The sequence below is a fragment of the Ambystoma mexicanum genome, chromosome 2q (genome assembly GCF_040938575.1).
Source record: "Ambystoma mexicanum isolate Mex_15411 chromosome 2q, UKY_AmexF1_1, whole genome shotgun sequence".
Lineage (NCBI taxonomy): Eukaryota > Metazoa > Chordata > Amphibia > Caudata > Ambystomatidae > Ambystoma > Ambystoma mexicanum.
In genome coordinates this window covers 184,026,137-184,042,557 of record NC_090924.1, presented here as the reverse complement: position 1 = coordinate 184,042,557, position 16,421 = coordinate 184,026,137, and the positions used below count along the sequence as shown (strand labels likewise).

At 45.4% G+C, this 16,421-nt stretch overlaps 1 long non-coding RNA gene across 1 annotated transcript; it reads right to left on the bottom strand.

Annotated features, from left to right (window-relative positions):
* Nucleotides 1–11,902: 11,902 nt before the first annotated feature.
* On the bottom strand, nucleotides 11,903–13,080 carry LOC138569264 (uncharacterized). The gene is made up of 3 exons (XR_011303193.1): nucleotides 13,028–13,080; nucleotides 12,618–12,648; nucleotides 11,903–12,048 (listed from the first exon to the last, which is right to left on the bottom strand). It is a non-coding gene; the product is annotated as an uncharacterized lncRNA (long non-coding RNA).
* Between the last annotated feature and the right edge of the window lie 3,341 nt (nucleotides 13,081–16,421).

The following is a 16,421-nucleotide window of genomic DNA, read 5'->3' as shown; positions in this document are numbered from 1 at the left end:
AATGCACTTTACAGAGCACATATGTACATACAATATCACCCAACCGAAATTGGTACTAATTTATCGACCTGGGAAGGATGAAAGGCTGAGTTGGCCTTGTCGGGATTCGAACCTGTGACCTGCAAGTCACGCTCAGATCGCAGCAGCGAGTGCTTACCCGCTGAGCTATCTTACCAACTTAAAAGCTTGCAATCTTTTATACATAAAAATACCATTGTCAAAACAGGAAAACACCCGTTTATGATTGATGAAGGTCTTTAAGCAATGGTTTGCAAGTGTTTGAAAATATTGAGTGGCCGTGCCCACTGGCCATGGCCGAAGGCCATGCTAGCGGCCTGGAAGGATTCTAAAACTCTATGGAATAACAAAACCCTTGGAATTCAAGGAAAAAACTTTAATTGCAGGGAAGGTAATCTGAGCAAAAAAATGTTCCAAACTTGGACATTCTAGAAAAAACGTTAGTTGCAGTGACGTTAAGGTTAGAACTCAAGCGCAACAAAAGCCTTTAAATTCAGCTAAATCCACCTTTACTTCACGCCCCCTGTTGTGCAGCCTATGACCACAATGATGACATCATAGATTACATCACTGATGACATCACTAATTACATGTTGTATGAGAACACTGATGACATTACACATCACATCACTGTTGCCATCACTGGTGACAGCATTAATTACATGTTATATAACTGATTACATCAATAATGGTATTAGACATAACATAATTTATAAGTTAGCTCATGAAAACATTGATCACCTTAATAAAAATGTAGGCCGTGAACTTGGCCATGACAAAGGCTATGTTCACAGCAAGCACCAAAGTCCATAGCTAGGGCTTGGTTAGTGTTTTCAAATACCAATGTGCATGGTTAAAAGCCTTGCCTAGTAGCCCATCACTGATTTAAAATATGCAGTGGGCAATGTTGAAAGCTGTAGTCAGTGGTCATGGCTGAAGGCCATAGATAGTATCAATTTATATGTTAGAATATACAGTCAGCCAAGCCAAAGGGTGAGGCCAATGGCTAGTATTGTGTTGAAGACCATGGCTAGTGGCTGTTTAGTGTATATAATATACAGTGGGTACGGTCAAATGCCTTAGCTAGTGGCTGGTTAGTGCGGTATAACATACAATGGGCTCAGCCGAAGGCCATCACTTATTGCATTTTATTATTTTAAAATATACAGTAGACATGGCCAAAAGATGTACAAAATGTTCAAGGTCAATAGTCATGGCTAGTGGCCCATTTATATTTTAGAATATATAGTGGGCACTGCCAACAATTGTGGTCATTGGCCAGTGTTGTGCCAAAGTCCATGCCTAGTGCATGATCAAAAAGTGTTGAAAATATACTTCAAAAAACATGACCATACCTGTGCTATGTCGTGCTAGATGCAGATGTTTTTGAATGTGCAAATAGTATTTCTTAATGCAGGTGGCTCTGATTAACAGGGTATATGTACTCTGAGAGTTCACGAGTACATCTGAAGTTTTGAACTGTGATTACAGGGTTACATGTAGAGTTTTTGGATGTGATAGGTGGATGGATGTGTTACTGTTTGAAAGCATCCAATAAGGGAGTGTTACAAACATAAAAGTAAAAAGGGCAGACAGCTATTTTGTGCTATAGACGTCTGTGGACATCAGGGATTAGACAATTAGGTTTCCTGGTTGTGGTGTTCAGGAAGCCTGGGTAGCAAGAGTTATTTTTGTTGTGTGGAGTGAAGATGTCTATGGCTATAGCTTTGAGGAAGGAAAGGGTCTGGAGGGTGGGCGATTCTTGGATCAATTGGTTAAAGGTGTACTGTGAGCAGTGTGAATTGCGTGTGCCTTTGACACTGTCAACCATGTCATCCTGCTCAACCGTCTCCGTGATAACCTGGGTATCTGTTATGAAGAGGCTGGCACAGACAGGTAAGTGATATTAAGGTTTTAATTAGTATTTAATAAAGGAAGAAGACCCCCAACATGTAGAGACTCCTCTCCTTCAGCTCTTTCTCCAACTGACAACATTAGAACATTTAGATAACCCCAACCAGGAACACTGTCATCAACATTCCATGACATCATACTTGGGATTCAGCACACAGGAGAAAACACCATGGAGGGCATTCTCCACTTACATCTTATGAGTCTACAACACATCTCCCCTTTTTTTTTTTAACTTCACTTATATAATCCAACATCCGATCACACTAAATAACTTAAGGGTGTCATGTAGACGACCACAATAACTCACATAAATTGGTCCAGTTCTCGACACACATACTAAATATGCCCTCTCTTGACTGCAGCAATTCTATCTTTATTCCACACTTGCCCTCCAGACACACGTACGGCCCCTTTCATGACCGCTACAACTCTGACTGGATCCGAATAAAGAGACTCTCCTTTCCTCTTCACAATTCCCTTCTTGATCCTAACCCAATCTCCACACTCTACACGCAACTCTTTCTTACCTCTCTTCAGGTTTTCACGCGCCACCCATTCAGACTTCTTCCTCACCAATGACTTTCTTACTTCGTCAATAACCAGATCTGTTTCCCTACTCCTGCCCAGCCACGGTGGACACGCCATGGAATATGGCTTCCTGCCTCTCATAAGCTCAAACGGGCACAGACCTGTCGTAGAATGAGGCGCCATCTTTAGGGCCCATATCCTATTCTGTATCACAGCCAACTCATCCAATCCGCACTCTTCCCCCATGCGAATACTCTCCATCACACACCTATTCATCCTTTCAACTACACCGTTGGATTCAGGATGATATAATGAAGTCCTTTTGTGATGCACACCACATTTCCTTAAATAGCTGGTGAAGTTCCCCCCTACAAATTGGGGACCATTGTCCGTCAACAAACTCTCCGGCAGACCTTCATTGGAAAATATCTCTTGCAAAGTCTTTATCATGCTTTCTCCTGTTACATCTCTCACAATTTTAAAATTCACCCATCTGGAAAACAGATCCACCACCAGTATTATGAATTTTCCACGTCCATACCCCAATTCCACAGGACCAAGGATATCCATGGCGAGATCACTCCATATCCTAGACGGAAGGCCCACGTCCACAAACGGTTGCTTCTTAGCTACAGATCCCTTCCCACTCCTGACACAAAATTGACAATTTTCTAAACAATTTTCTATTTCCCTGTCAAAACCCGGCCACCAATAGTCTTCCCTCAATACACCCTTGGTTTTGGTAACTCCTATATGACCACTGTGTGCCAACTCTATCACTCTCTTCCTCAATCCAACTGGAACCACAGCCCTTCCCCATCTGAACAATACCCCATCGATGACCGACAATTCATCCTTCACTTCCCAATACGGCCTTGCGCCTTCCGCTATTTCCACTTTCTTTGGCCATGTGGCAGAAACAACATACAGAACTATTTTATTTATGTTCTCATCGCTCCTCATCCCTTCCAACCACTCCTGTTTGGACACTATACCATCTGTGTTGACAAACACTAATTCCATTTCTTCATCTTCCACAACACCAGAATCAATTACTCTCACCCTTGACAGATTGTCAGCCAATATGTTGTCCTTCCCGGGAATGACCTCCATCTTGAAACAATGTGTTTGCATTCTGGTGACCCATCCTGCCACCCTGCGGGAAATCTTATCAAGGCCCTTGTTCTCAAATATGGCTTTAAGCGGTTTGTGATCAGTCCGAATTACAAACTCTACACCCCACACAAAGTTTTTGAATCGTTCCACTGCCCAGAAACACGCCAACGCCTCCTTCTCGAGAACAGAATACCTCACTTCCGCTCCCTTGAGACCCCTTGATGCATGAGCTATCACCTCCTCAGACCCATCGTCTTGTTTCTGGGATAAAACCGCACCTAAGCCATATTCACTAGCATCCACTGTGATGATGGATGGCTTTCTTGTGTCAAAGCAACCTAAGGGTTGGGCTAAGTTTATCTCTTCTTTTATACCATTGAATTCCGCCTCGCACTGACTATTCCACACAAACTCAGCACCTTTCCTCAGAATCTTTCTCATCTCATGCACTTTGTCAGCATAATTTACCACAAATTTCTGATAAAACTCTGTCATTCCCAAAAAAGAGCGTAATTCACTCTTATCAATCGGTCTTTCTATCCTCTTTATGGCATTCACCATTTCTTCCTTAGGTCTGATACCATTTCCCGACACTTCATGTCCCAAATAGTCCACTTTTGTCACAGCAAATTTGCATTTCTCTTCCTTAAGTGTTATCCCTCTCTCCTCGAATATCTTCAACACCTTACACAAATTCCTGTCATGCTCCTCCAATGTCACTCCACACACCAACACATCATCCTGAAAACAGAAAACACCCTTCACCCCCTTCAACAAGCGATCCATAATTTTCTGGAACACTGAGGAAGCAGATGCTAACCCGAAGGGCATCCTCCTGAATTGAAACACACCTTCATGTGTCACAAACGCTGTGACTTTCCTACATCCCTCCTCCAACTCCACCTGATGATAGGCTGACGTCATATCCACTTTGGAGAAGTACTTCCCTCCACCCACCATGGTTAACAATTCACCCATGTTGGGTAGTGGGTGCCTGTCCACCAATACACACTTATTCAACTCGCGCATATCCACGCACAGCCTCAGATCCCCTGAACTTTTCTTCACAACGACGACCGGGGAAACCCACTCGACCCCCCCTGCTCTTTCAATCACACCTGATTTAAGAAGTTTCTCCAACTCCTTCTTTACACTGTCCCTTAACACAAAAGGGACGGGCCTGAGTTTCGCCACGGTGGGAACACTGCCTCTCTTCAACAATATCTGATGCTGAAATCCCTTCACTCTTCCCAATGTCTCGTCAAACACCTTCCTATGCTCTTTCACATACTTGCTATATGTCGAACACACTTCTGCTACATGTAAAACTTGATCAGGATGGTTGGGATCTAATCTGATCCCCAAATTATTTTGCTCTCTCCATCCTAGCAAAGATTGGCCCTTCTTTGTCACATACACTTTCCCTTCACAGCATCGTCCTTTAAATTCCAACTTACTCCAAACATACCCCAGCAAATCAATCTTTTCTTGGTTGTATCCCCCTGGACTTATGTCTGGCACCGATAATGTTGACACTGCCCCTTTCATTTCATCCTCAAATGCGCTTTTGGATATCAAAGTGATCTTCGACCCCGAATCAGCCATCATCGACACTTTACATCCATTCACAGTCACAACAGTATACGGGCGCTCACAATCATCCGGGATATCATCCCTACCAACAACATTGACAGTGTTCACAATGACATTTTGCAAAGTCATTACGGTGTCATCTTCTGATGACCTCCCTTCTTCCTCCTCATTCACGTATAGGACTTTCTTTTGATTGATTTGGCTAAACTGATAGTTCTTGCAGCACGTCGCAAAGTGTCCTCTCCTCTTGCACTTATTGCAGATCGTCTTCCGCCCTGGACACACCACTGAAGAAGCAAAATGAGTCGCACTGGCGCACCTATAGCACAACCTCTCATCCTTTTTATCTTCTCTTTGCGTTGACTCTTGATTTCTTCTTTCTTCTACATTGCTCCTCTCCTTCTGTTTGTTTCTTCCCTTCCTCTTGTACTTCCCTTCATTCACCTTCAATACTTCCGGCTTGGCTTCTTTAGAATCTCCTCCTTCAGCCTTCGATAGTTTGGCAACACATGCCAGCGAATGTTCTACACGTTTGGCTAAGTCCAATACCTCGTCCAAGTTCGGCTCGTCCTTCAGCCACAGTTCCTCGCGTATCTTATTTGACCGACAATGCGTCATGAATTGATCACGAATGTGCTCGTAAAAACTTCCTTGAAACTTACACGTTAGAGCCAGATGACGAAGGGCAGTTACATAGTCTTCAACAGACTCCCCATGGGCTTGTATGCGCATGCGGAAATTGTAACGTTCCAAGATCGTGCTTCTTTTTGGGTTGAAATGTTTATCTAGTGTCATCAAAGCTGACTCGAAATCATTCAATTCATCCCCGCTTCCATCACTTGCTAAATGAGGGAGAGTCTCAAAAATTCTTTGGCCTTCATACCCCAAAAAATGAAGCAATAACGCTAATTTCCTTTCGCTGGAATATGCCGTTCCCCCGGCTGCCTTCATATAAGGCATAAAGCCCTTGCGCCATCGGGGCCAAGGAATTTTTGCCGCCCCTGGCGTGGGCATAAATATGGGTGGTCCAGATATGCCAGGTAAAGCTGCCATGTCTTCAAGTCACAATTCTATTTCAGAGATTGAGCGTGCTCTTGTTGAAAAAGAAAAAAAACTCAAATCTGTTGAGTTGTCACAACTGGATTTTTCTTTTTGATGCTGGGATACCTTTACAGTCACTGGAGTCCCTTTTTGCCGCTACAGTTCAGTTTCCACCCTCTCAAATGACTTGCAGTAGCACTGTACCCAAAACAGTGCTATATTAGTTGTGATTGACTCTCTATTACATGTGCTACGGTAAAAGCCCCCCCTGATGCAACCTGTCCCTCTATTATGAGTAACACGGTAATTCAGCTCGAACAGTGTTCCTTCCTGCTTGAAGTAAAGAAAACCGTGGGGATGGCCCGCGTGGGAATCCGCGGCGGCGTGACACAAAATGTACACTTACTTGGTAGCGGGGTATGATGGCCACTCAACGCCAGGGACCAGCGGAGCAACCTCCCCCCCCGCGCTGATGGCGCCTGTCCAGCACGTCTCCAGGTGACACTTATAAGGGTAGGCGGCCGCACGGAAGGTGCGGATCAGCCCACGGCGACCCACGGCTCCTCCTGGCTGGGCCGCTTCTATTCACACGGGCTCTGGGGCATTACCGATTGTCCCTCTGCGGGCCACTCCACGCTGATGGACCTCGACAGTCGTCCTGTCATTCGCGCTGGGGGGCCGCTCAACGCACAGATGATGCGGAGCAGCCCACGGCGAACCGCGGCTCCTGCTGGCTAGGGTGGGACCGCCGCTGCTCTTCGCCCGGGCTCTGGGGTCCCTCAGCGGCCTTCAGGAGCAAAACAGGTACGGCTGGCTGGGGGTCTTCTTTCGCCTGTCCGCTGTGGCCACCTCATCCCATCCTCGTCGCCATTGTTATGAAGAGGCTGGCACAGACAGGTAAGTGATATTAAGGTTTTAATTATTATTTAATAAAGGAAGAAGACCCCCAAAATGTAGAGACTCCTCTCCTTCAGCTCTTTCTCCAACTGACAACATTAGAACACTTAGATAACCCCAACTAGGAACACTGTCATCAACATTCCATGACATCATACTTGGGATTCAGCACACAGGAGAAAACACCATGGAGGGCATTCTCCACTTACATCTTATGAGTCTACAACAGTATCACCAGTCAGGCTTTTACGTGGCTGACTTCTTTCCTCTCCGACTGACCCTCTGTCATGCGCTGCTCACGCCTGCCCACCTGGTGTCTTTGGGGCTGCTTCTGACTCCACCGCCATTTAAATGGTTCCATTCTATTCTGCTTTCTTCCTTTGTTCCCCGTTCTAGTCTTTTTCTCTCCTGCTTTTACTTCCGCATTTAACCCCGCCCCCGTTTTGGCTCAAAGCATTGTAACCCCTTCGTTTTGCGCTGGGTCTAGACGCTAGTGCTTCTTCGTTCTGTGTTCTTGCTATATTTTTTCCCTTTGCTTCCTCCCTAGTGCATACCTTCCATTTCTGGTCTTGCCCCGCTCCTTTCTGCTTCAGTACTTTTGTCTTTCTTTCCATTGCAGTATCGCTCATCGTTTTTGTCTTCTCGTCTCTTCTGTTCCGTGGCTCTGCTTTGGCTGAGTCAGCTGCTCTACTCGCTTCCCCCGCCTTTCTTACCTTCTTGCTCCTATTTTTTTTCAATTCTTTCCTTCTTCTGTATTTTTCGTACTTACCGTTATTTTCACCGCTTGGTGCGCTTCTGTCTTCTTTTTGTCCTCCTTTGCCACTGCTTCCTGCCTTCTGCACGGTTCTTCCTTTCAGCCTCCCTTTGCTGTTTTTCCTTTGTTTTGGATCCGGTTACCCATCAGGTGGAACTGTCCTTCGGAGTATTTTCTGCCTGGTGTTTGGATGGTTCAATCCGTGCCCTCTGAGAATCCATGTACTGTTATGCTGGTTTTTCTGGACCTATCATCATCTCACTTTATCTTCTTTGGACAAAGAGGCTTGACCAATCTGCCACGCCAGTCTACAGAGACTGCATAAGTCATCCACGCCAGATAACAGTGACTGCATCTAACCTGGAACATTCTGCGACAAAGAGTTGCCTTAAACACAATTAAGATAGAGGTTTTTTTTAAGCTTCTTGCTTTTTTTCCACTCATTGGCTCTGTCGGAGGGGGGTCCTCTGTATTCCTTTTTTTCAGTAAGGGGTCAGAGTGGCTTCCATTCGAGGGAGGCTGTATCTCTTCACCAAAAAGAAGAGCATGGGTCAAAAGAAAAAAGACCGAAGACAGGAATCCACGCCCGAAGATTCAGGTGAGGAGGAGGAAGCGGTTTGGAATGTGAGATCTCTACACGCCGAGGAAGTCAAACTTGACACCCTCCCAGGTCCAACTTGGGTCCTTTCTCTCCGATATCTTTTTCTCTACCTGTGGTGTCCCCCACGGATCTAACCTCTCTCCCTGGATGTTCAAACAGTACATGGCACTCCTTGACCACCGCTTCGCCGCTCTCTGCCCCAACTTTCAGTGCTATGCAGATGATACCCAGCTCATTTTCAGGCTATCCTCGGCCTTCTCCTCTCCTTACCTCATCTCTGACTGTCTGTCTGCTATCCAGGTGTGGTGTGCCGCCAATGACCTCTGCCTTAATGCCAGTAAGACTGAGATTCTACTCATCAGCACACGCACTCCCCAGTTCCCTGCAGCTCTCTGGCCGGTCTCTCTTGGCCCTCTTCCTGCTCCCACCTGCAAGGCTAAAAACCTTGGAGTCATCTTCGACTCCACACTCTCCTTCTCACCTCACAGCTCTGACATCTCTAAGAAATCACACTACAAGCTGCACCTCCTCAGAGGTATTCTTCCTTTCCTCTGCTTCCCCCAGAAGCTCACCGTCTCCAGAGCCCTGGTTCTCTCTAGGCTGGACTATTGTAACAGCCTATATCTAAATCTGCCTGCCTCTACTCTTCGCCCTCTGCAACTTATCCAGAACAGGACTGGGAGACTTGTCCTTGGCCTCAAGCCCAGGGATCGTATCTCTCCAGGACTGAAATCTCTGCACCGGCTCCCAGTGGCTAAGAGGATTAAGTTCAAAAGCCTCTGCATTGTCCACAAGGCCTTCTGGGGCCTGGCGCCGAAATACCTTCAACTCTCTCTTCCCAAATATCATCCTTCTCGAGCTCTTCGCTCATCCGCCTCCAACTCCCTCTGGGTCAGTCGCTTTTCTAAGCAATGAGTTGGTGGTAGATCTCTCTCCTCGGCAGGGGCCTCCCTCTGGAACAGCCTTCCTGAAACTTCCGGAAGCACCTCACAACTTTCCTCTTTGCTTCTGCTTTCTCTCCCTCTCTCCCCTGCTGAATTCCTGGCTGCAACTGCACTGGTTACCTGTCCACCCTTCCTGATCTTGGGCCCAGGCCCCGGCAGTTGCATACCTGCACTGCCTCCCCGGCAACCCCTGCACCTGGGGACTGTTTTCTGTCTCCCTACAGTCCCCCTACCAGCACTTATGTCTGCACTTACCTTGCACCTGCCACCAGCTGGCCCTTTTTATTTATCTAATTTATTCTACTATCGCATGTACTTCACTTTCCCCTCTCCCTTACCGCTTGCACTTTTCCCTTCCCCCTTCCAATGCGCTGGTGCAATCTGAATGACACCTGGCCTAGTAAGATCGTTGTCTGTCGCCCCTTTTTTGTTCCCCCTCCGTTGCCTTGTCATGCCTTGAAACACTTGTGTATAGGCCCCTTATAAATGCCATATCATATCATATCATATCAATCTTGGATTTGAAGAATTTGAAGATTCCAGGTATGGAGTCCGAGGAATGAAGGGGGCGGAAAGGGTCCTGCTTTACGTAAGTATCATTACTTTGAAGTATGCAGACATCTTTGTATTTTAGTATGGACGCAACAGTTTTGGCTATGTCACTGGAATTGTCCTACAGTTTGCTATGAAGGATACAATTGCAACGTTAAAGGAACGGTTTTCATGTTCTAAGATTGTTTTTTCTCGGATAGTGGAAACGTTATAATTTATTTTGCCCAAAGTCGAGAAAGCAAGGCACAATGTAAACACAGCTGTATGGGCTTTTTTGCTGGATGTTGAAATGACATGTTTTCACTATGAAAAAATTCAAGTTTGATACTGTTCATTTTTATTGAGGAGATGGAGTGCATTTGACTGATGTTGGAAATCAGATTTTTCGTTTTAATATAATATGCAACATGCACTGAAATAGTTTTTGTGACCATTTGAAATATGTAGTGAAATATGTTTAGTAGTTGTAGTAAATAAAAAGGAAAAATAGAAACAAAATTAGAAGAAGTTTTTGTGACACTTAGAAAAAATAATTAATATAATTAGAATTTCAGTATATAAAACCCCACATATTTTTTTTTACATGTTCTTTTAAGAGTGACACATTTTGAACAAAAAAGGTGGGGTCGGAAGGAAGAGAAGGGGCACCAACTAAAGATACGGAGGGGCATGTGAACAGGGGAAGATATTGGGTGTGCCATAAATCTAAGGTAGGGGGTATTGTTTCTCGTGAAGCTTGACAAAAGACTCGAAAGCACCCCAAAACTGCCCCCGTGCAGAGCTGTGTGTCGCAGTATAAACAGAATACTGTGACCCTCGAAAGGTAAGGATCGACAACATCCTGTATGGCCTGTGAGGCAGCCAATGGGAGCCACTGCCCAGAGAAGTACCCTGTGTGGTGGCAGGAGCAGTTGTGGGAGATGAGGTAGAAGACGTCAACCTGCTTCTCCCTGAGAAAGGAACAGCCTTTCTCAGAGCACCAGAATGGTTGAATTGAGTGTGGCGGCACATGGAGGTGGTTCAAAAAGAGTACTGCACAGGATTACCGTGACTACGTATGATCGCGCACTCAATGCATTTCACCTGGGCAGCCCAAGCTTTTGGGATACCACCAATGGTGGTAAAAAACCGGCACACCCAGGACTCTCTCTGGGCACTGGAGGTAGGCACTTCCTCTGCCTCATATTCCTGTTCCTCGTCATCCTCCTTCACATCACTTTGCCTGTTCCCCTGTCCAGGCCCTCCAATTGGTGGTTGTGGAGGTGGCTGAGCCTGGGAAGCGGGGATGGCTATGACAGATGCCATTGGTGAAAATAAAGCTGGTCTGCAAGGCAGGTGTCACTCCTGATGCTCTCTACTGGATAGCCAGATTGAGAATGACTAAAAGTAATGGGTGGGTCCCTACAGAGGAACCGTCCGGAAACCGTGCGACTGCCCGTGGTTTACCGAGAGACTGTCTGTAGACTACCGAGTCGAAAATAGGCCTTGGAAATTTGTCAAAAGATGATAGATCAAATAAGAATTGGTATAGGGCCTCTGGAAGGGTAAACTTTCAACTTGAAACATCCTGAATTGGCCGAAAATGCAGTTTAAAACTGTCCACGGTGACAGGCACTGTCCTGGAACACATCGCCATGCCAAACGGGTGCAGTCACATGATGACGTCCTGGGATATCTGCCATAGGCCATGCTCACCTAAATCTGCCCACTGGCAACACATAGTATACTAATATGTGTATAGTAATTATAGGTACAGTATGGAGCGTGTACAGTATTTGTAATATGCTGGCATGATATAATTACAGTGTATATGTTATTTATCATTGTAGTACAACTGAGGATAGTGCCCCTTTATGTGTCCCCCCCTTACACCCGGTCAACCATTATATCCTAATTAAATGGTAGTGTAGAGGTAAAGTCAGACATACTCACTCCAAGCTCCAACCCTATGTTGCCTATAGACTAAGAATTGCCCAGACACACTGCGCCAAAGATGCAAAAGGTTTTTGGAAAATACAGAGTTGTATTTATTGATGTAGCATTGTCAGCCTGACACGTGTTTCGCGCCAAACCCGGCTCTTCATCTGAGGCTGATAAATATCAAATTTAAATTGCACATATTGCAGCAGAAAATAAGGTAAAACAAACATTCATAAGTGCCATGACAACAGATACAAAGGGGCACAGGGGGCAGTAAGTCAAACAAGGCCATTCAAATATTCCAGTTGAACAGCAGGTTCCAAATTAAATTAGTGCAGCAAACAGTTTACACAACATAATGAAGTACCAAAAAATAGAAAAAAAAGGGGAAAAATAGGGTGCAAATAAATGGAATTAAGGAAGGGGGAATTGACAAGAAAAACAAGGAGGGGGAAAAGAAAAGGGAGAAATACAACAATCTATTAGTAAGACATAAGGTATACAGCGCGAGCAGTGTCATTTAATGACAAATACCATGGAATGTGGATTAATTTAAAGGTACCTTGTTTGGAGGAAGATGGATGCAAAACATAAAGGCAAGAATTGCCCATGTATTTTAGAAAAGGAAGAGAGGAAGAAAAACCAAATTAGAAGGGAGCGCTAAGCCCCAGTGAGTAGAGTGGCAAAAATACACGTAAAGAATTTCAATTGTAAGCTTTGAAAAGTAAAGAAACCATACCTCTAAAGCTTTGCAATTTCGGCAGGGGAAACTATGGAGAAGAAAGGTAAATCAAAGCCATATTTAGCCAAAGTAATTGGACAAGACCAAGCAATTACCAATTAACCCTCACATAGCGCCAGTTTTATAGAAGGTGAATACCCAAATGTTGATCTAAGGGATGCAACCCTATCAAAATTATGAAGGTCTGATTGTTCAGACATTCAACCAAAGAGGCACTGTTAGGTTCGCAGAGAGTTGACTACTGTGCTAAAATAAAAGGTACCAGTGGCTCAGTGCAACTTTACAATAGAAACGAATGCTGTGTATTAGTACAGGCTGCAGCGTCAACGTACCGCGAGCGAACGTGGCCGCTGAAGACAGTAACAAATTATATAGAAACCAAGGGATCGTGGCGAATAACACCTTACCTGTGCGTGTGCAAGTGGACAAGAACAAATGGCTCAGACGCGGAATGCAGGAGCATGGTGTTAATTAAAAACGTATCCCAACAATTAGAAAAGGGACTACGTTAGGGCCTGACAATACCAGGTGAAAATGTGGGTGCCATTTTGAACTAGTAAAGAGAGGCTAAGAAACATACCCAGTATGGGCCAGAGCAACCCAATTTCTCACGACGGATAGAAGTAAGAGGAAGGAAATAAAAAGAGAAAGCCAAATTAGCAGATGAAGTAAACCCAAATTTAGGGGGATAAAATCAATGGTTGCAAAAAGGCATTGAGGTGAGGCAATCGGGGTAAAAACTCCCATTCTGATTTATCAATTTGCCAAAGGCCTAAGGGCGATCCGTACTTGGCAATTAAATGTACTGGAATTTCACTGTACTACACATTTGGCATGTGCTTTTACACAGTAAACCATCACAAACTGATGAAATGCTCTAAGGCACACATAATATATATGGTGCATATTTTGCAAACACAAACAATAATCATGCAAAAATTGCAGTGCAACGGTGCAAATCCAGGGCACCCAAGCTTCACAAAAAAGACCCTGGTATTTTGCAAAATAACATACATGTTTTAAAGAAACACCGCAAATTCATGATCGGACTTAAGGCCAGTATAGACAGTGCGGTATTTAGAGATAAGTCGTGCTTCCAGTTGGCGTAGCTTAAGCTGTAAATTACCACCTCGTTGGGGCAAGGAAACCTTGGCTAGCCCCACATTGCGAATCAGGTCCTTGCTGTCAAGTTGGTGCTGGGTTTGCCAGTGGACAGCCAAAGGGTATTTTGCTTCTTGGCTGCCGATGGTGGCAAGGTGTTCCCTGATGCGAATCTTAAGTGGGCAAATTGTGCTACCTATATATTTGAGGCCACATGTGCAAATTATGCAGTAGACCACAAACTTGGTGTTACAATTAATGAAAGAATTAACAGTATGTTGGCCAAGTGACCCAAAAGAGACAACTTTGGTTTCAAGTGCATATTTTCACATGCTGCAACATCCACACTTACGAAATCGGTTAGTACAAGCTAAGCGTAACCAAGTTGATACTCTCAAGAGGAAGTGCGCATGTGGGTCAGTAGTAATCCAAACATTGAAGTAAAACAGTCCAAAATAACGGAATGTCCAATCAAGGCTCTACAAACATACATATATATATATATATATATTCACTGAAAACACTTTGTTAAAGGGACGTTATAGTTAAGTTGCACTAATAAAAACCTATGAAATTCAATTAAAAAATGTTGTTAAAGGGACGCTATGGTTAGAAGAAAAAATTGAAAATCCTCAGAAATGTGTTTTATGGTAAGCTAAGCAACCATAACTCGCGCCACCACCATGCACTGCTGAGACTAACACCCAGGACATCAAAGATGACATCACAAATGTTGCTCACATTTAGTTTTCCAGAGAATATTTCACGACATATTGCTGGGTTTAAAAGGTGAGCACCTTTTATACTTTGCAAGCATATTTTTATTTTTTTAATATTTGTATTAGCATTAGTTTCCATAGAAACGTTTTAGCTTGTACATGGTACATTACCAATCAGCAAGGATGATAGAAAAACAGTACAGAAAAGAAGAACAATCAAAAAAAAAGAATAGAGACTTAAGAAGAATGAAAATAATATAGAAAAATGAGAAGAAGTTGGGAAGAAAAAAAAGGCGAAAAGAAAAGAAAAACAGAGAATAAAGAATAAAATCCTTCTAGCAGAAATATAGGTTAGAACCTAACGTTATTACATTTCTGTAAAGGAAAAAAAAAGAGGCATTAATAGTTCATCTTTCTTTTCCTTCTCATTTTGACCAAGATGAGAACGATTTACAGGCCGATTCATGGAATAATTAGCGCGGCGCAAGTGGGCAAAAACGTGCGAATCGCAGTGGAATAGCGAAAATCGCAGTGCAAGTGCGAAAATCGCACGAAAAGCAGCGCAATCGATTCATGGAAGTCCGTGCGCGAGAAAACCAGCGGATGTGCGATAAAAAAGTGCGCGGCGCACGTTGGCGCACAGGCCATCTAACAGCGTGCGCCAGGTCACAGCGAAAATCGCACAGGCCAGAGCGAAAATCGCACATAGCGCGGCGCACGCAACAAAAGTAGGCGGAACACGGGCGTAACACTCGGAATGGGGAACAACTTGCCAAAACGTGGGCGTCACGGGGGAAGTACAGGGCACAAGTGCGCGGAATGCCCACACGCTAGCCTACAACACGTATTCATGGAATAGAATAGGGCAAAAAAGCGCACGCTCAAACCAGCGCACAGGCACAAACACGACCGCCACAAGAAAGCAGGCGGTAGCGTCTCTTCGGCTGTAAGAAATGTGCGCCAAAAGGTGCGCCAACAAATAGCACCTATATACTGCCATGATGAATGTCCTATACTGTGGCCCTCCAGGACAAATGACGTGCAAAGGGGTACCCACAAACACGGACCCGCTGACAAAAAATACGTGTGCGTGTATACCGGGTACGTGGATTTCAGGGGTGCGCGGGAAGTTCCACACGCGAATGGGCCAGTGCGAGCAGGGTACGTGTATTTCAGGGGCGCGCGGGAAGTACCACACGCGATTGGCCCAGTGCGAGCAGGGTACGTGTATTTCAGGGGTGCGCGGGAAGTTCCACATGCGAATTCTGCAGGGTACGTGCATTTCAGGGGTGCGCGGGAAGTTCCACACGCGAATGGGCCAGTGCGAGCAGGGTACGTGTATTACATGGGTGCGCGGGAAGTTCCACACGCGATTCCATATGGGTACGTGTATTTCAGGGGTGCGCGGGAAGTTACACACGCGATAGTCCCAGTGCGAGCAGGGTACGTGTATTTCAGGGGTGCGCGGGAAGTTCCACACGCGATTGGCCCAGTGCGAGCAGGGTACGTGTATTTCAGGGGTGCGCGGAAAGTTCCACACGCGAATTCTGCAGGGTACGTGCATTTCAGGGGTGCGCGGGAAGTGCCACACGCGATAGTCCCAGTGCAAGCAGGGTACGTGTATTTCAGGGGTGCGCGGGAAGTTCCACACACGAATTCTGCAGGGTACGTGCATATCAGGGGTGCGCGGGAAGTTCCACACGCGAATGGGCCAGTGCGAGCAGGGTACGTGTATTACATGGGTGCGCGGGAAGTTCCACACGCGATTCCATCAGGGTACGTATATTTCAGGGGTGCGCGGGAAGTTACACACGCGATAGTCCCAGTGCGAGCAGGGTACGTGTATTTCAGGGGTGCGCGGGAAGTTCCACACGCGATTGTGCCAGTGCGAGCAGGGTACGTGTATTTCAGGGGTGCGCGGGAAGTTCCACACGCAAATTCTGCAGGGTACGTGCATTTCAGGGGTGCGCGGGAAGTTCCA